General features: G+C 36.6%; 1 protein-coding gene across 2 annotated transcripts in view; it reads right to left on the bottom strand.

Moving 5' to 3' along the window:
• The window catches only part of LOC148674587 (synaptosomal-associated protein 25), a 69,029-nt gene that overhangs the window by 27,619 nt on the left and 23,781 nt on the right, over positions 1–17,629 (bottom strand). The window lies entirely within an intron of this gene.

Raw genomic sequence — 17,629 nt, 5'->3', positions numbered from 1 at the left:
ATCTAGAAAATAACAATCTTTTTTGGAGCAGGTGCTGACTTTTTCATCTTGCAGCATGAGGACATGTGTCATCTGCAGGCATGCTGTCACATCAACCTTGTCAGGAAGGGAAGCTAGTGAAGTCCCAGGACTACACCAAAGTATCATCATGCATGCATGTTGCCATTAATCACTAATGAGGTGTTGTGACTCATGGTCTTTCAGATCATGACCTGCCACTTACCATTTGTCTGTTATATCTTGCCAGGTTAGAAATAGCTGTGAATATCCCAGTGAGCGACACCGCACTGACTCATTCCACCCTCCAACATACTGATTGTGGCATTCTCTTGATCAGTAGGACATATCAGTCCCTTTGGGTTTTTTTTCATGATTTCATCCAGTCTTGACATTCACCAGGTTAAGTTATCTCAACATCTGGGTCCAATCAACTTTCACTAATGAGTGGATTTGGTACAACAGCCAGATTCATTCGAGTTTGCCATTGTCAGTCATGTATGATCAAATCATAAAGATTCTGAAACATTTAATCTCTTTCCAAAATCAGTATGCTTTATTTTTCTAAAATCATACATGTAAAGTGAGTTTTGAGTTGTTGCTTGGTATATGACTAATAGTTAGAAAAATCAGTTTAAATGATCCTTAACCACAACTGAAAAGTCCACATCATTGCAGACTGCAGACTGGTTTACATTTTCCTGTGAAGTAGTTTTAAGGGACACAATGTTTACAAAACAAAATGGCTAAGAAAAATAAAGATCCATTACAGTAAACAGCTGGCAAACAAGAGGAGGTCATTAGACCCATCTAACTCATTTACTTCATTGCTAGTAGCTAACTGGTAAGAAGATGTCATCCAGCTGATTCTTGAAAGTTTTAGTAACTGCATCAGCAACATGGCTAAGTGGCCTGTTCCAGACTCCCATAACTAAATGCGATATAACCAACAAAAATCCTGGCATTCTGTACCTCCCAACAAAATCACCCTGCACAAGAACTTCCTATCCATCCTCATGAAACTTGGAAGACAGACTAAAAAGAATACATTGTTAAGAACGTAGTGTAGCTGTCCCCCTGTAACAGAGTGATTTTATACTTCGGTTTAGGATATAGATTTTATGGTAAATTTACACAGAAAATTCTTACTTCTACCATACTACAGTAGATCCTCCTGAATATTTTAAAATTTAATATTTTTACATGAAATCCTCATCTTGGTTTTACAGTTTGATAATACATTTCATCATGATTTACAGCACTAGGCTATGATAATACACGTATTAACTATTGTAAATTATGAAAGCAGAAAACCTATTTTTGTCACTAACACAGCAGTGTAAATCTAAAGCAGTTAAATACAACTGAAACAAAGCTAGAATAAAACCAATTTCATGTTTAAGAAAACAAAGAGAAAAGGGGATAAAGTACTAAAGTACTGTATCTTGTAAATTTGTTACCTTTTAAAAGAGAAATCTGCAAGCTACTGTACAGTAGGTTAAAGAAACCTGGTAATGAAGGTTAGGTTAGGACATTTAGATGACTGATTGTCAATCGAGACCCATCCATGACAGTAGCTGTCAGAAATAGTCTAATTCAAACAGCTGGCCACACAATCTGACTTTAGTATTGCTTTTGGCAATGCAATGTCAGTGAGTGCATGTCTTGTGCTGTGTACATACTGTCATTCTGTCTCGGCACCCCTGGAGTAGTTGGGGTTAAGGGCTTTGCTCAGGGACCCAATGGAGCTCGATTCCTCTGCCGGCTGCAGGATAGAAACCCGCAACCTGCCAGCCACAGGTGCAGATCCTTAGCTACAGAGCTACCACACCGCCCCATAATTGAAAATTGAAAACATACATACAAAGCTTCTAACAAAGAATCTGTCTATTTTTCACAGGCATTTCTATACCAAAAGAACTCATTGTTCATTCCTACATTATTATATATTCTGAACACATTTTATTGCAATCCTACCTCATTCTTTGTCATACTATGAAATGTGCTTGTCATGAATACTGTACCACTCTATTTTCCTTTTTCTTACACATAAAAAGAGCTGTATAAAAGTGTTCTGGATACTTCATCCTCATGTCTTTCTTCAAGGGCTTTTTTATTGTTGATTTCCACAACAAAGGTGTAGTAGATCAAAGATAATGCAAAGATATTTTATACAGTGTGAACAGTTCAGAGATAGATAATATATAATATGTTAATATACATATTATCCGGTTTATTTACCATATTATTTGTTCATTTGTTGTAAATCATCTAGAAAAAGTATATAACAGATATAAAAAAACCCACAACAACCACAAAAATCCTCTATAATCTTTTTTCTATAATCTATAATCTTTTCACTTACAGTATGGCAAAAAACAGAAAGGCAAAAAACAAATAATTCATATTTAAGTATGTCTACAATGGCAATCAGTTACTGTATATCATAATGGAATTTTATATAAATGTAGACATGATAAGATGACAATCAGTTCTATGAAAAATGTATAATTAAAGTTTTAATTAATAGAGTACAATAATTCATTTTTCAGTCAAATCAATTACTCTTCGTGTAATTCACATTCACTAAACAATAAAACACTTCACAGAGCTCGTCTAACAGATCAGATTCTGCTAAACCAGACTTTATCAGTAAGGTAAATGATAGGCTCTTCTCATACTAAACTTTACAGTTTAGTACACAAAACTCATATTATACAGCTTTGCATAATTATGCCAAATACAGTAGAGATTTGACTTTATGGCAGTCTGTATAAAGGTCAGAGTTATTTTAGAGTTCTGCTCTGACTGACAACATTCAGACTGAAATTAAGTCAGACTAAATATGATAGCTGCTTTGGTCTCTATCTCTTCATGTGATAATGATAGTCTTTTTAAAACCAGCACACCACAGAAATCTAGTGCCTGCATTCTGTAGGCAATGTTCTGTGATAGCTACATGCAATAGTTTAGTAGGTAAATAGTATTTTACAGCTTTTAGCCATTGACATCAGAGTGAATATTTGTTTTGGAACTATGGGTTTTTTAAACCAATTTTAGGTGATCAAGTAGTATTCTGTCCAGAGAACCAACTTAATATATATTGTATATATACTGTATAAGTGATTCTATCCCTATCTCTCATTGACATTATATTATTTATATCTCTACTAATTAAGTGCAGCATGATCAACACTTCCCTATTACTTAAAGAAGTGAACCCCTGAATGCCCTGGGGCCTGTCAAGTCCTCCCATTTAACTACAGATGATCAGTATACAGATCCATTCCAGTGAAGACTTCCAGGAAATAGTGGTGAATACTGCCTAAAGCTTGTAACTATAGCCCACCATGATGTGGTGGACTCGTCCGGCAGAGAGGTAGTGCATGTGTATTATTAAGTTATTAGTTAACTATTAATGTCTAGTTTGAACTCGGTTGGGTAGTCATTTCAAAGCCTAATTAGACATTTTAATTGAGCAAAAGTGCCAGAATAATTCAGCACATTTTTAGTGAATAAACTAAAAAAAATGTCAGGAAAAACCAAGAAAACAATATAAATATTTCCATGCAAAACCATCTTTCAAATTATTCAATGTCAATCATGTCAATCAAGAAATTGTAATACTCTGGATTGGGCATTTTTAATTCTGCTACTTATTAAATCTCTTAGTCTCCCATTTTTAGTTTTTCACCTAGAATTCGCTCTTTGAAACACATTCATATATAGCAACCTAATATAAATTTAGAATCATAAATCACAATTTGCAGAGAAATACTGTTTTGCTCTTGTTCTAATTGATTTAGAAACTACGACATAAACCTCCCTTAGCAAATCATTACTTTCTACTTAATTGCATTTGATAGGATGACTTTAATATAGCTCATCTGAATATATTGTTTTTCTCTAACTTTTCAGATCCATTTTTTGCAATCTTTAAGATACAGTTCTGGCCTGTATTTCTAAAGGAAATGCCCATTTTTTGCCTTTTTCGTTTATTCCAGACAAATTAGGTCTGGTGAAAAACAAAACACTGAAAACCTTTGTAGCGAAGATAGCAGACTGAAGAAGATACGTTCTTGCAGTGATACTGACTGTAAGACCTTGCAGACTGAAGCAATCAATAGCTGTTGCTGATTTACACTTATTAAAAAATCTATAAACTGTTATCAATTGGCTGGCTCCATTTTGAAAGAGGCCACATCACTTACATCACTGCATAAACAGTCTGCAGGAACTATTACAAGCAAACGTCCAGACCAAATTCTTTACAGATTGAAACAGAGGCAATAAAAACAGATTTAGCAGAGCTGCAGCTGGATGTATTAGAAAGATGCTAATTCAACATTAGCTTCCATAAGAATGGACTATAGCATAAATAAGGGAAGAACAAGAACACAGAAGAGGTATAAACAAGGATCATCATCCTTATCCTTATCAGAAGCTTGTGCCGTGAGTGGGTACCTTTTTCCAATCAAACCTGAAACCATATTCTTTCTAGGTAATCTGAACACTGAACTCTGAGACTTTATTATTTAAGAGAGTTTGCTGTCTTTATTATTTGGTAATTCTAATTACCTTTACTATAGAATCCACAGACTAAGGATATCTTTTCTATTTTAGTGATGTCATTATTTAGACCAAGGAAATTCATTCCCATTCATTTCACAACAGATGTAAGAATCTGTTTAGAGAGTGAGATTTAGTTGTGGTAAACAGACCACTGTCTATTAGGTTGTACTGTAGGTTTTCTCTCTACAGTCTATTAAAGTATTTTGCGGTAGGCAAATTATAAGGATTGCTGGTCATCCAGAGAATAAAACATACACATTAGGGGATGTACTGTAATTATTAATATTTTCATTGTTTTGTTGCATGGCAAACTGGTGTCAGTACCTGAATTTTGATTTATTGATTTATTAAACTTCCTCTTTTTTAATTATCACATCCCACATTTGCAAGAAAACCTTTAAAATTTAGGATTTGGGAGAGATCATGTGATACACTGCAAGATGGTCACATTTCATTAGGCTCCCCTGATATACAGTGCCTTGCGAAAGTATTCAGCCCCCTTGAACTTTTCAACCTTTTGCCACATTTCAGGCTTCAAACATAAAGATATAAATTTTTTATTTTATGTGAAGAATCACCAACAAGTGGGACACAATTGTGAAGTGGAACGAAATCTATTGGATTTTTGAAACTTTTTTAACTAATAAAAAAATGAAAAGTGGGGCGTGCAAAATTATTCGGCCCCTTTACTTTCAGTGCAGCAAACTCACTCCAGAAGTTCAGCGAGGATCTCTGAATGATCCAATGTTGTCCTAAATGACTGATGGTGATAAATAGAATCCACCTGTGTGTAATCAAGTCTCTGTATAAATGCACCTGCTCTGTGATAGTCTCAAGGTTCTGTTGAAAGCGCAGAGAGCATCATGAAGACCAAGGAACACACCAGGCAGGTCCGTAATACTGTTGTGGAGAAGTTTAAAGCCGGATTTGGATACAAAAAGATTTCCCAAGCTTCAAACATCCCAAGGAGCACTGTGCAAGCGATCATCTTGAAATGGAAGGAGTATCAGACCACTGCAAATCTACCAAGACCTGGCCGTCCCTCTAAACTTTCAGCTCAGACAAAGAGAAGACTGATCAGAGATGCAGCCAAGAGGCCCATGATCACTCTGGATGAACTGCAGAGAACTACAGCTGAGGTGGGAGAGTCTGTCCATAGGACAACAATCAGTCTTACACTGCACAAATCTGGCCTTTATGGAAGAGTGGCAAGAAGAAAGCCATTTCTCAAAGATATCCATAAAAAGTCTCGTCTAAAGTTTGCCACAAGCCACCTGGGAGACACCCCAAACATGTGGAAGAAGGTGCTCTGGTCAGATGAAACCAAAATCGAACTTTTTGGCCACAATGCAAAACGATATGTTTGGCGTAAAAGCAACACAGCTCATCACCCTCAACACACCATCCCCACTGTCAAACATGGTGGTGGCAGCATCATGGTTTTTGCCTGCTTCTCTTCAGCAGGGACAGGGAAGATGGTTAAAATTGAGGGGAAGATGGATGCAGCCAAATACAGGACCATTCTGGATGAAAACCTGTTGGAGTCTGCAAAAGACCTGAAACTGGGACGGAGATTTATCTTCCAACAAGACAATGATCCCAAACATACAGCAAAATCTACAAAGGAATGGTTCACAAATAAACGTATCCAGGTGTTTGAATGGCCAAGTCAAAGTCCAGACCTGAATCCAATCGAGAATCTGTGGAAAGAGCTGAAAACTGCTGTTCACAAACGCTCTCCATCCAACCTCACTGAGCTCGAGCTGTTTTGCAAGGAAGAATGGGCAAGAATTTCAGTCTCTCGATGTGCAAAACTGATAGAGACATACCCCAAGCGACTTGCAGCTGTAATCGCAGCAAAAGGTGGCTCTACAAAGTATTAACGCAAGGGGGCCGAATAATTTTGCACGCCCCACTTTTCATTTTTTTATTAGTTAAAAAAGTTTCAAAAATCCAATAGATTTCGTTCCACTTCACAATTGTGTCCCACTTGTTGGTGATTCTTCACATAAAATAAAAAATTTATATCTTTATGTTTGAAGCCTGAAATGTGGCAAAAGGTTGAAAAGTTCAAGGGGGCCGAATACTTTCGCAAGGCACTGTAGCTGCACATCTTCACTCCCAAGAAATATTCTGTCTTTTTTTGTTAACTCCAAGCTAAGGATGACAGAATCAGAAAAAAAACAGAATTGGCCCTAGCTACCAGACAAAAAGCATGTTAAACAGTCCTGGTTGATCCTGGTGCTGATGCTGGTGATCAAAAGGGTGTTGACTGCACAGCACAGCCTCCAATTCCAGAGTCAGAACTTCTTGGCTTAGATAAAGGTAATGGAAAAGCTTATTACATGTTGGCTCAATGAAAACAGAACTGCATCAGACTGGAACAGAAATCAATTTTTGCTCAATTATACAGTATACACATTTTACCAAGAGTTACTTCCCCCTCCCTATAGACTGGTGATATTGCTATACAGTATATTGCAATATTACAAGGAAGTGACTGAATGGTCAATGGGAAAGGAATATTTTGTGTTGAAGACTTCAATATGCAGTGTCATCTCTGCCTTGCCCAGGTGGAAATTAGTATGGCTGAAGAGATATGGCTGTCACTTACAAATCATTAAAAATCAGACCAGATGCATAAATACTAAGTATTCATTTCAGAGCATGTTTTTGAAAGTTTCCTTTTCTCAAGATGTTAATAAAATAGGGGTTATTGAGAAAAAAACTTGGAGTTTATTTTTACTTGTCTTTAGATTAATGGTTCTGTAGGACACCAGACACCGGGAGAAAGATGGCAGGATCAGGACAGGGTGACAGACATGGGGGCGTGATGGTCTTTGATCCGGTGCTCAGGGAGTGTGGTGGAGGAGAACGAGTCCAAAACAGTCCAAATAGGAAAACCAGGGCACAGTCCAATATCCAAAACCAGAAGGTCCATCCAAGACAACAACAAGAATAAAAACAGGGAACGGGGACATGGAACAAGGAACATAGAAGTTAAAAATAGAGTGGCGAGGCCAGGCGCTCCGAGTCCCGGACTCAGCTGCTCAGGACACTGCTCGGAAGCCTATGCCTCAAGCCGCGGACGTTGGACGAGTTGATGCTAGGCGGGCCTCCAGGCGTCCGTCTACCAATGTAGAGCCCTGAGCTTCAGAGGCACGAGGTTTAAATAATAAACGGGGAACAGGGGACAGGTGAACGTAATAATGAAACTAAGATACAAAAGGATAAGAGCTCCCTCTAGAGGAGGGATGATGACCATGACAAGGTGTGAATTTAATGGGAATTGTTTGACAATTGACATAGAAAGCATATCTGATTCACTCCTGATCTGAAACACAAAGGATGTGTAAGTGTCTGCATGATAGTTGCAAGCAAAATACTAAGACGGAAATACTTTTGATTTGTTGCAAAAAAATTGAAACATCTGCTCCCTCTATTTGCTTCCAGTTAGTTTTAATTTAAGAAAACTTAATTTAACTGAATATAGTAAATACTGAGTTTGACTGAATATACTTAATTAAATTCAGTCCTTTTGTTCTATTTTAGACATAAAGTATATGTTGTCACACGAGTTGATAGACCTTTCTCTGTCTCTGCTGTTTCTCAGTTTTGTTTCTTAGATTTAATAAACTTTTCAGGAAGATTGAGACTAGAACATTCAAAACTACAAAATTCTCAAACTGAGTATCCAGTATTCTACAACTGCATTGAAAACAGCGATGGATAAGTTGTAAAGAAGTTACTTTCAGAAACACTTTCATAGTATCACATAAATTAATCATTTTTGTCCTTCTGTAGATTTTGTCCTTCTGTGCCTGAGATAAAAAAATTAAATACTAAAATAGAAATACAAAAAATTAGACACAAATTTTGCTCTGGTCATACCATCAGAAGGATTAGAAATTCAGATTTCTCGTAATACCAAACCTTTCTATATGCACAGTTTGGAGAAAAAACCAAAACATCCAAAATGTAATTAATCAGTTTCCTAAGACGTTATATTTGTGGATTTTTCACCCAGAAACTACAAAGCTGCATATACTGTATATATTACAAAATAATTATACATTATAAATCACAATGATTTCTACAGTTTCGATACAGTTCCTGTATTTGATAGTTATTTAAGTACTGAATATTAAGTACACAAAAATATAATGCAACTGCAGTAATTATTCAAGGGTTTGGTGATATTTTAGAATATGGTACAATCTATATTGTATACTGTATACATGTATATTCTAGTTAAGTATCTATTTAGGCTATCAATACCCTGTGTATCAAATATTATTTTGAACACAAACGGGAAGAGGAGTTGGGCATTGGCCCAAAGCGATGTTGGTCCATTCAGTCAGATTAGCAATATTATTTCATGCATGATGATGTACAAAATCTGCTCATTTTACTACAACAAGATATTGCTGCAGAATTATTGATGTATATCCCTGGGCGTAAAGAAGTATCCTAAACTGATGGGGCAAACAAATTTACTCTTACTAGGTCTTGAACACAGAATACTATGAAAGGACATGACTGAACTTTTCCAAATTCTCAAGAAGGCATTGACAAAGTCAACCCAAAGATTCTTTACAATCAACAGTGAAACATAAACCAGGAGGCTGGAGGAAATGTTGTAGAAGTACACTTAAAACTGAGAATAAGAGGCATTTTTTCTTTTAAAAAATTACTAGATTAGATCAAATCAATTATCTACAAGCTAGATGGCTTTCGCATGTTTATAACCTGTTTTATGTCCATAGTTACTTGTTTAGATTAATATCCAGCACACAATGAATGTATTAGATTGATGATTGTTTGAAGATCCAAGATTGAAGACTAAAGTCTTGTGTCTTCCTTGTAATGTGGAATAGGCAATTGTAACGTGAATGACTAAGATTATACTGATCATGGTCTTAAGGAGTACACTGAGATTACCAAGATCAACAACAAGCTGCCTCCTGAAACTAGCGTCAATGGCTCTCCAAACCAAAAAGATATTGTCTCCGAATTGCAGTTGTGCAGCCGGAGCTATGATGAGATAACCCTAAGCTATGATACATTACTTTTGGAGGGCTATCTAATGATTATATCTGGGTTTTCTGTTGCTCAGTTGCATTAGTAACTATCATTATTGTTGTGCAGAAGCTGCAACTCTGTTGCTCCCTCCAAATATGATGTAACTTTATTTAGTAACTTCATTTATTAAGTAGCAATCAAGCGTTTGCGTTAACTGGCAATGAGTCTTTTACAGCGCTGTGGAGGAATTTTGGCCCACTCATCTTTGCAGAATTGTTGTAATTCAGCCACATTGGAGGGTTTTCGAGCCTTAACCGCTTTTCTAAGGTCATGCCACAACATCTCAATCGGATTCAGGTCAGGACTTTGACTAGGTCACTCCAAAGTCTTCATTTTGTTTTTCTTAAGCCATTCAGAGGTGGACTTGCTGGTGTGTTTTGGATCATTGTCCTGCTGCAGAACCCAAGTGCGCTTCAGCTTGAGGTCACGAACAGATGGCCGGACATTCTCCTTCAGGATTTTTTGGTAGACAGCAGAATTCATGGTTCCATTTACCACAGCAAGTCTTCCAGGTCCTGAAGCAGCAAAACAGCCTCAGACCATCACACTACCACCACCATATTTTACTGTTGGTATGATGTTCCTTTTCTGAAATGCCGTGTTACTTTTACGCCAGATGTAATGGGACACACACCTTCCAAAAAGTTCAACTTGTTCTTTTTGCTCAGCAGTGGTTTTCGTCTTGGAACTCTGCCATGCCATTTTTGCACAGTCTCTTTCTTATGGTGGAGTCATGAACACTGACCTTAACTGAGGCAAGTGAAGCCTGCAGTTCTTTGGATGTTTTTGTGGGGTTTTTTGTGACCTCTTGGATGAGTCGTCGCTGCGCTCTTGGGGTAATTTTGGTTGGCCGGCCACTCCTGGGAAGGTTAACCACTGTTCCATGTTTTCGCCATTTGTGGATAATGGCTCTCACTGTGGTTCGCTGGAGTCCCAAAGCTTTAGAAATGGCTTTATAACCTTTTCCAGACTGATAAATCTCAATTACTCTGTTTCTCATTTGTTCCTGAATTTCTTTGGATCGCAGCATGATGTCTAGCTTTTAGGAACTTTTGGTCTACTTCACTTTGTCAGGCAGGTCCTATTTAAGTGATTTCTTGATTGGGAACAGGTGTGGCAGTAATCAGGCCTGGGTGTGGCTAGAGAAATTGAACTCAGCTTTCCAAAGATGTAATAAACCACAGTTGATTTATGTTTTAACGGGGGGGGGGGGGGGGGGCAATCACTTTTTCACACAGGGCCACGTAGGTTTGGATTTTTTTTCCCTTAATAATAAAAACCTTCATTTAAAAACTGCATTTTGTGTTTACTTGTGTTATCTTTGTCTAATATTTCAATTTGTTTGATGATCTGAAACATTTCAGTGTGACAAACATGCAAAAAAATAAGAAATCAGGAAGGGGGCAAACACTTTTTCACACCACTGTACTGTATGTACTAACATCCATCTGCTTATTCTTAGACTGTATGGCAAAGAAAGTCATAAAGGAATTACAGTGACATTTAGTGCCATTAGTAATTAATTTGTAAACAGAGCTCAGAGGTTGTATATAGAGAACCACTGGTGCTCTATATACAGGTAATTAATTTGTAAATAAAGCTCAGATGCTGTCTTTAGAGCACCAGTGGGGGAATGCAAAGCATTTCACATGGGTGTTATTTGTATAAAAGAGTGTGTTAGAGTTTGAGAGGAGAGACAGAGTAATGGGTTTATGTTGTTGTTTATAGACATTTTACAGAGAAAAAGAAGTGATTTTCTACCCAAGACAGGGATGTTTTTACATCATTCATACAATATGCCATACATTTTAGGCTTTCAGTCATAATCCCACAGCTTCGCACCATTGGCTCCTCAGCCAAGCATGTACATAGTACATCAAATGTGTGAACCTGAGCAGGATTACTATTACAAGAACTTGTAAATAGTAGGTTGAAACTATCTTGTTTCACAAATCTGTTTGCAGCAGAATTTTAATTTATTTGCTGAAAAATATTTGTTCTTGTCAATTATAACACATTTCTGCTGGTTTCTGTGTGGTTGGGTGTAATATTGCTACAAGCAATATTCACAGTATATGTTTCTTGTCTCTTTCAAGAAACCTACAGTATGTGTTGCTTTAAATGAAACAAGAAAGTGCTTTTCTGCATGTTTACATCAGCATTGTACAAGCATTTATTTTTACAATGTGTATGATATGACACTATGGAGTTCCATATACAGGGGCTCATGAGTACAAATAGCATTCACAAGCTCAAAAATTTACTGCAGACACATGATAACCTCCCATAATATCTCAAATTTAATTTGGTCAATTTGTAGTGTAGTTAATAATTAAGGGGGAAAATCCAACATGGCTTTCTGAAGGTTTATGCGATTCAGCTTATGAAACGGCGATTCAGTCACTGTGTGCTACAGCCTATCCTAATGAACTTTGTTATAATGATTGGTGCAAATAAATTACATTTTCTTCTTCTCAATGAAGAAGTTAATGACTGTATTGTTTGTCAATCTATACAAATCAATCATTTCACTACATTTAAATTTACCCATTAACTAATTTACAAGGATGTGTTTTTTATATGATTACAGTGGATTTTGGATGAAATTTACTTATTACTACAACAAATTTACAAAGGTTATCAGGAAAAATGTCAATATCTTTTGCGGGCAGGCATTGATTGTAATCGACCTATCAAGTGGAGTTCTCTGTCCAAACTATTACATTTGGACCTCCCCAATGATTTTGGTGAGCTGTCACAATTCTCATTCTACGAGACAGACACGTTTTTGGCTGTAACTTTTTTCCAGGTTAGAAACTACACAGTATGAACAGCCCAGACACTGACAGTGTGGTGACTTAGTCCAGCCTTCACCATAGAAAGGTATTGTTATGGTGATAAGTGGAGCATATTGCTACCTTTCTCTATTCTTATTTCTTTTCACTTGGCTTGACAGTCAGCAGGTTAAAACAGCTAATTACCTATACTTAATCAACTCTTTCACTAATGAGATGATTTTATAACCATGCAACAGCCAGAAGCTAAATATTTATATTTTATTTATATAAATAAATATTGCTAATAGTGTTAATACATTTTATTATACTTTGGTTATTTATATTTTCAGTTACCAAAAATGTCCCTTTAATTACATGATTCCACATGTAAATGGATTTAAAGAAGCAGGCTTCCGCTACGTGCCTGTAACAAAGTGGTGCGGTGGCTCTGTGGCTAAGGATCTGTGCCTGTGGCTGGAAGGTTGCTGGTTCAAATCCCACAGCTAGTAGCGGAGTCCTACTCTGTTGGGCCCCTGAGTAAGGCTCTTAACCCCAGCTGCTTCAGGGGTGCTGTACAATGGCTGACCCTGTGCTCTGACTCCAGGCTCTCTCTCTATCTGTGTGTCTCATGGAGAGCAAGCTGGGTTATGTGAAAAGACAAGTTCCTAATGCAAGAAATTGTATTGGGTTAATAAAGTGATGTTATTATAACAGAGTAGTTAGGCTCTGAACAAGATAGTTAGCAGCCCAAAGAAGAGTTGCCTTTTGTTTGAGTTTGTGGTGGCTGTTTTCTTGCCTGCACTCTAAATAAAGATTGTTGTTTTTTAACCTGGCAGCTGTGTGTTAGTGCTCATGGACCCACCTAATTTAGATGATTTTGTTGCATCACCCCCATGGGGCATTCCAAACTATTTCCTCCTCTCGGTGCCATAACTGATGAATCTACACAATAAGCCCTTTGAAATGTAGGCTAAGTGTTTTTATATCATCAAAATATTGGCCTGATGTCTTTTTATTTTCTTTTATTCTTCAAGTGGTTTACATTTTGGAATGTTTTTTTTTCTTATGGTGGCTCTGCTTGTGTATAATGACTGCTGTACATCACCCAGCAGGGTGCAGAGGTTCAGTGGATGAATGAAGTAAGCCTTCTCCTATGTAGAAAGAGATCCTTTGGGAGCACTACATAAAACCAAAGGCTTATTATTACTGTTACTTATCAACAAGTTTGTTCTCCAACAGCATTTTGTAACCGAACCATTGGCTACCTAGTCAAATTTCAAATTTATGGGTGGAGCGGTGGCTCTGTGGCTAAGGATCTGTACCTGTGATTGAAAGGATGCTGGTTCAAATCCTGCAGCCAGCAGAGGGATCCTACTCTGCTGGGCCCCTGAGCAAGGCCCTTCACCCCAACTGCTCCATGGGTGCTGTACAATGGCTGACCCCAAGTTTCTCTCCCTGTCTGTGTCTCATGGAGAGCAAGCTGGGGTATGTGAAAAGACAAATTCCTAATGCAAGAAATTGTACAGGGCTAATAAAGCAACATTACCATTACATTAATTTATCGATTTTCTTTGATTCAATGGATCTACAACCGTAAACAATCAACAATGGACTTTAAAGAAGCTGTTTGACATATTAGACTAAAATAAGACATTGTTAGCAGCATCTAGGTGCTGTACATCTGTACTATCTTTCATTGACTGACAATTTTTATGATGATATGACAGAACTTTTGTAGATTTCATAATCACCAGTATGTTAAGCAATTATATGGGGTAATTGCTGTATATTCCTGAGAGAGTTTGCCATCTGTTGTATGTTTCAGTATATGGTAACACAGCACCATTTCCTCCAAACGAATTTAATTTTATTTTAAAAAATAGCTGTTGTCATGATATTTATGACAATACAAAAATATAGGTTCAATTTGATTTACAATGATTAATGTAGCTGTTAGGAATTTCCAATAATGACTAATCAATACAAGATGCTTGTAAATAGGTTGAGTATATTTGCAAGATCATCAAATATTGTATGTAGGCTATGAACTTCAATGTGATATTTGGAGTCATAATTTAGATCCTAAATCCTAATTTAGATCAGCAATGACAAAACACATCACTTCTTGTTGTTTATTGTTTATTATTTAAAAATTAGTTTTTAGTTTTAAACCACTCTTTGCTATTAAACAAATCTTTGACATACTTTGACACACAAGCAGTCTGTAAGCACTTTTGTTTATTAATTTTTTTTGCTCATATAATCTTATTTTAAGTAGGTAACTGCCCCAGCATGCATAGGCTGCAAAGGAACAAGTAAAGGTTTATTCCATGCTGAAAGGAGAAGAAAAGAAACACAACACTGTGTTTCTTTTCTTCTTTACTTGTTCCTTTGCAGTCTATTAATACTGACGTAGCTACTGTACCTACTGTACTTAAAATGAGATTATATTAGCCTTCTTCGGCCGTGACACACTCGAAGAAGGCACCGCAGCCGAAACGTGGTTCTTTTCTTCTCTTTTCAGCATGGAATGAACCTTTACTAATCTCATTTTAGACTACATATTTTCATTACTTAAAAATATATATTTTAAAATTATTATTAGTTATCAAATATGATCCTCAGAATATGTGACTTTGTTTTGATTACACTGAAAGCAAATACCTTTTTCCATCTACAGTATGTCACCTGTTCTAGAAGAATAATTGCTTATTTGCAGCATTAAGATACAAACTTGTACAGCCACCAAATTGTAACATGGTCTCCATGGGTGTCTTTTCACCTTTGCAAGATTTAAAGTACGTTGGCAGTTTACATTCAGGTGTTTCTTTCATTAATTGATTACACAGCCCTGCAGCAAGCCTGTCATATTTGAGATGGTTGTCCTTGCCATACTTCTCTTTGAATACTTTTATAGATAAGGTCAGCAGCAAAGCTTCCTCGTGATTCTCAGATCCCTCTAGAGCACAAGATGGCCCCATGTTTTTTCACAGTTTGTCAGCCAAAGCATCCAGTACTTTTTTATATATATATACTGTCTTCCAGGGGACATTGTTTAAGCCACAACATTAACAGTTGAATGTTTCTTCTATAGTAATTAAGACAAGAGAATCAGCTCTCTCCTAAAGCATTTTGGAAGTGCAATAATGAGCATACGATTGTAATTCAGAAAAAAGCAAGAAACCTTCAATATTATGAAAAAATAAAAAAGTACTGCAAATTAAAGATATCTCGTGAAAAGAAATGATTTCTACAGTGAGTGTACAGATAGATATGAAGTACTACTATGAAGTATTGTAATGGAAGTGACTCAAATGAGCCTTTAAATCTTTTTGCATTAATTCTTCAAAACAATTCAATGAACCGTGCATTCTCTATCTAACTTAAAAAAAAATGCATTTTGGGCTATAAATAGCACAGATGAGGTTACATAAAGACTTGATACCAAAAAAATAAAAGCTACTTTCACTTTCGGATGCAGCTCTCTTGAGTCCACCTACCATGATACACTTTTAGTCACTGCAGAAATAAAAACCTGCTAGCAGTTTATGAGCCATCCCATTTGCAAATTTAATATCCTGCATTCACTATGCCAAAGCCGCAAGAGAACAGCCTTCGTAAATCCCTTGTAGAAGAACAGAGGTCACTGAAACCTATTGGCTTGCTCTGCTCGAACATGCTAACTCGCCATCAATTCCACTCTACTTCACATTGCATTTGGTATAAAACAAACCCCTCCCCCCTCTCTTTACAACATCAGTCATCCGATTTTAACTGAGCCTATGGGGTTCAATCACAGAAAGCAAAGCTTCAACTACGGCAAAGATTAAACTAGTACTGAAAGAGGATTTGCATGGCACTATTTTTGCAGCTCCTTTCTATTTACTGACTCACACAAATACTGCACCTGTGCATGTACTGCAATGAACCATCAGTAAAGATTCCATTAGCAAAATAAGTGCTTTTTAAAAGCTTAATTTTCATACTGCAGCCACTTGTTTACACTACTGTATACATTGTATATTCAGCAGCTGTGTCATTTCTTCAAAGAAAGCATTCCTCACCATTTGAAACAACAATAAAACTATTGTAAGAAGATTTGCTTTTTGATTTTGTCATCCAGAAAGAATGTGTAAAATATTTGAAAATGTTGAGGCACAAAAGATCAGTAAAACATTTCTCTTTAAAATCTACATTATAGTCTACATTATGTCTTATTGACACAGTTATACAAATGTCTAATTGACACATTTATACTGTATACTCTAGTAAACACCAAAACATACAGTAAGACTAGGCTAGGTGAGATTCATACAAGACACAAGCACAATGCATTCTATTTGGACAGTGCTTTTCATGCTAAAGGATCCCAAATGTTTTGCAAGGGACTCTTTCATTGCCCGCTTGATACACAGTAGCTTCTGGATGGTAAATAGCAACAATTGTAGTTTGAGAGTTGAAAGATAAAAAGGTGGAACAGGTTAGGTTATGCTGAAGTAAAGAGAGGAGTTAGGAAGACTACATCACATAATCCATGTAGCCACTGTTTACTTTCTGTTTAATGTTTCATCTACCACGATGTGGTGTTCAGAGTGTATGCCTGCAATTTCTAATCACCTGCAACAGTCTTACTTCCATGTAGTCTCTGATCTGCTTCCACCACATGTTCTCTTGCACAGTAGTGCATTCTCTTGTGCAATTATAATGAGTGGGTGACTTTCATTCTTTCATTGCTTATTCACCTTTTTATTGCTTGAACAAAAAAGTGCAAAAGGACAACAATTGGAAATTGTTAACTAGCTTGCTCATTGGGAAAACTGCAACTTTGATGGGGAGACTCACTGCTATTTAAGGGTCCAGCAATAAGACAAAATAAATATCAAAGCTGTGATAAGGGCTACTAACTTGTGTAATAAAATCTTTTTTTTATTTTAATAAGATACGGTAAATATATGGTGTCTGTAAAGTATTTTTGTTATGTGTAGAATAATCTCTAATACTTTTTGATTAAAGTTACATTGAGTTTATTTAAATGTGATCAAAACAAATACTTAATTTAGGTGAATTAACTTAGCTGAAACCAGAGGTGTCCATATTTCTTTAACTCCATAGATATCACAGTTCTGTGTTAATTATTCACATTTGAATTATTTAAACCAGTTGTAAGGCATTGCAATTAACACTTCCGCCTTGCAGTTCTT

This window comes from Lepisosteus platostomus, chromosome 3 (assembly GCF_059453375.1).
Source record: "Lepisosteus platostomus isolate fLepPlt1 chromosome 3, fLepPlt1.hap1, whole genome shotgun sequence".
In the NCBI taxonomy this organism is placed as follows: Eukaryota; Metazoa; Chordata; class Actinopteri; order Semionotiformes; family Lepisosteidae; genus Lepisosteus; species Lepisosteus platostomus.
The sequence above is the reverse complement of the archived record's forward strand: the minus strand, read 5'-3'. Positions and strand labels throughout refer to the sequence as shown.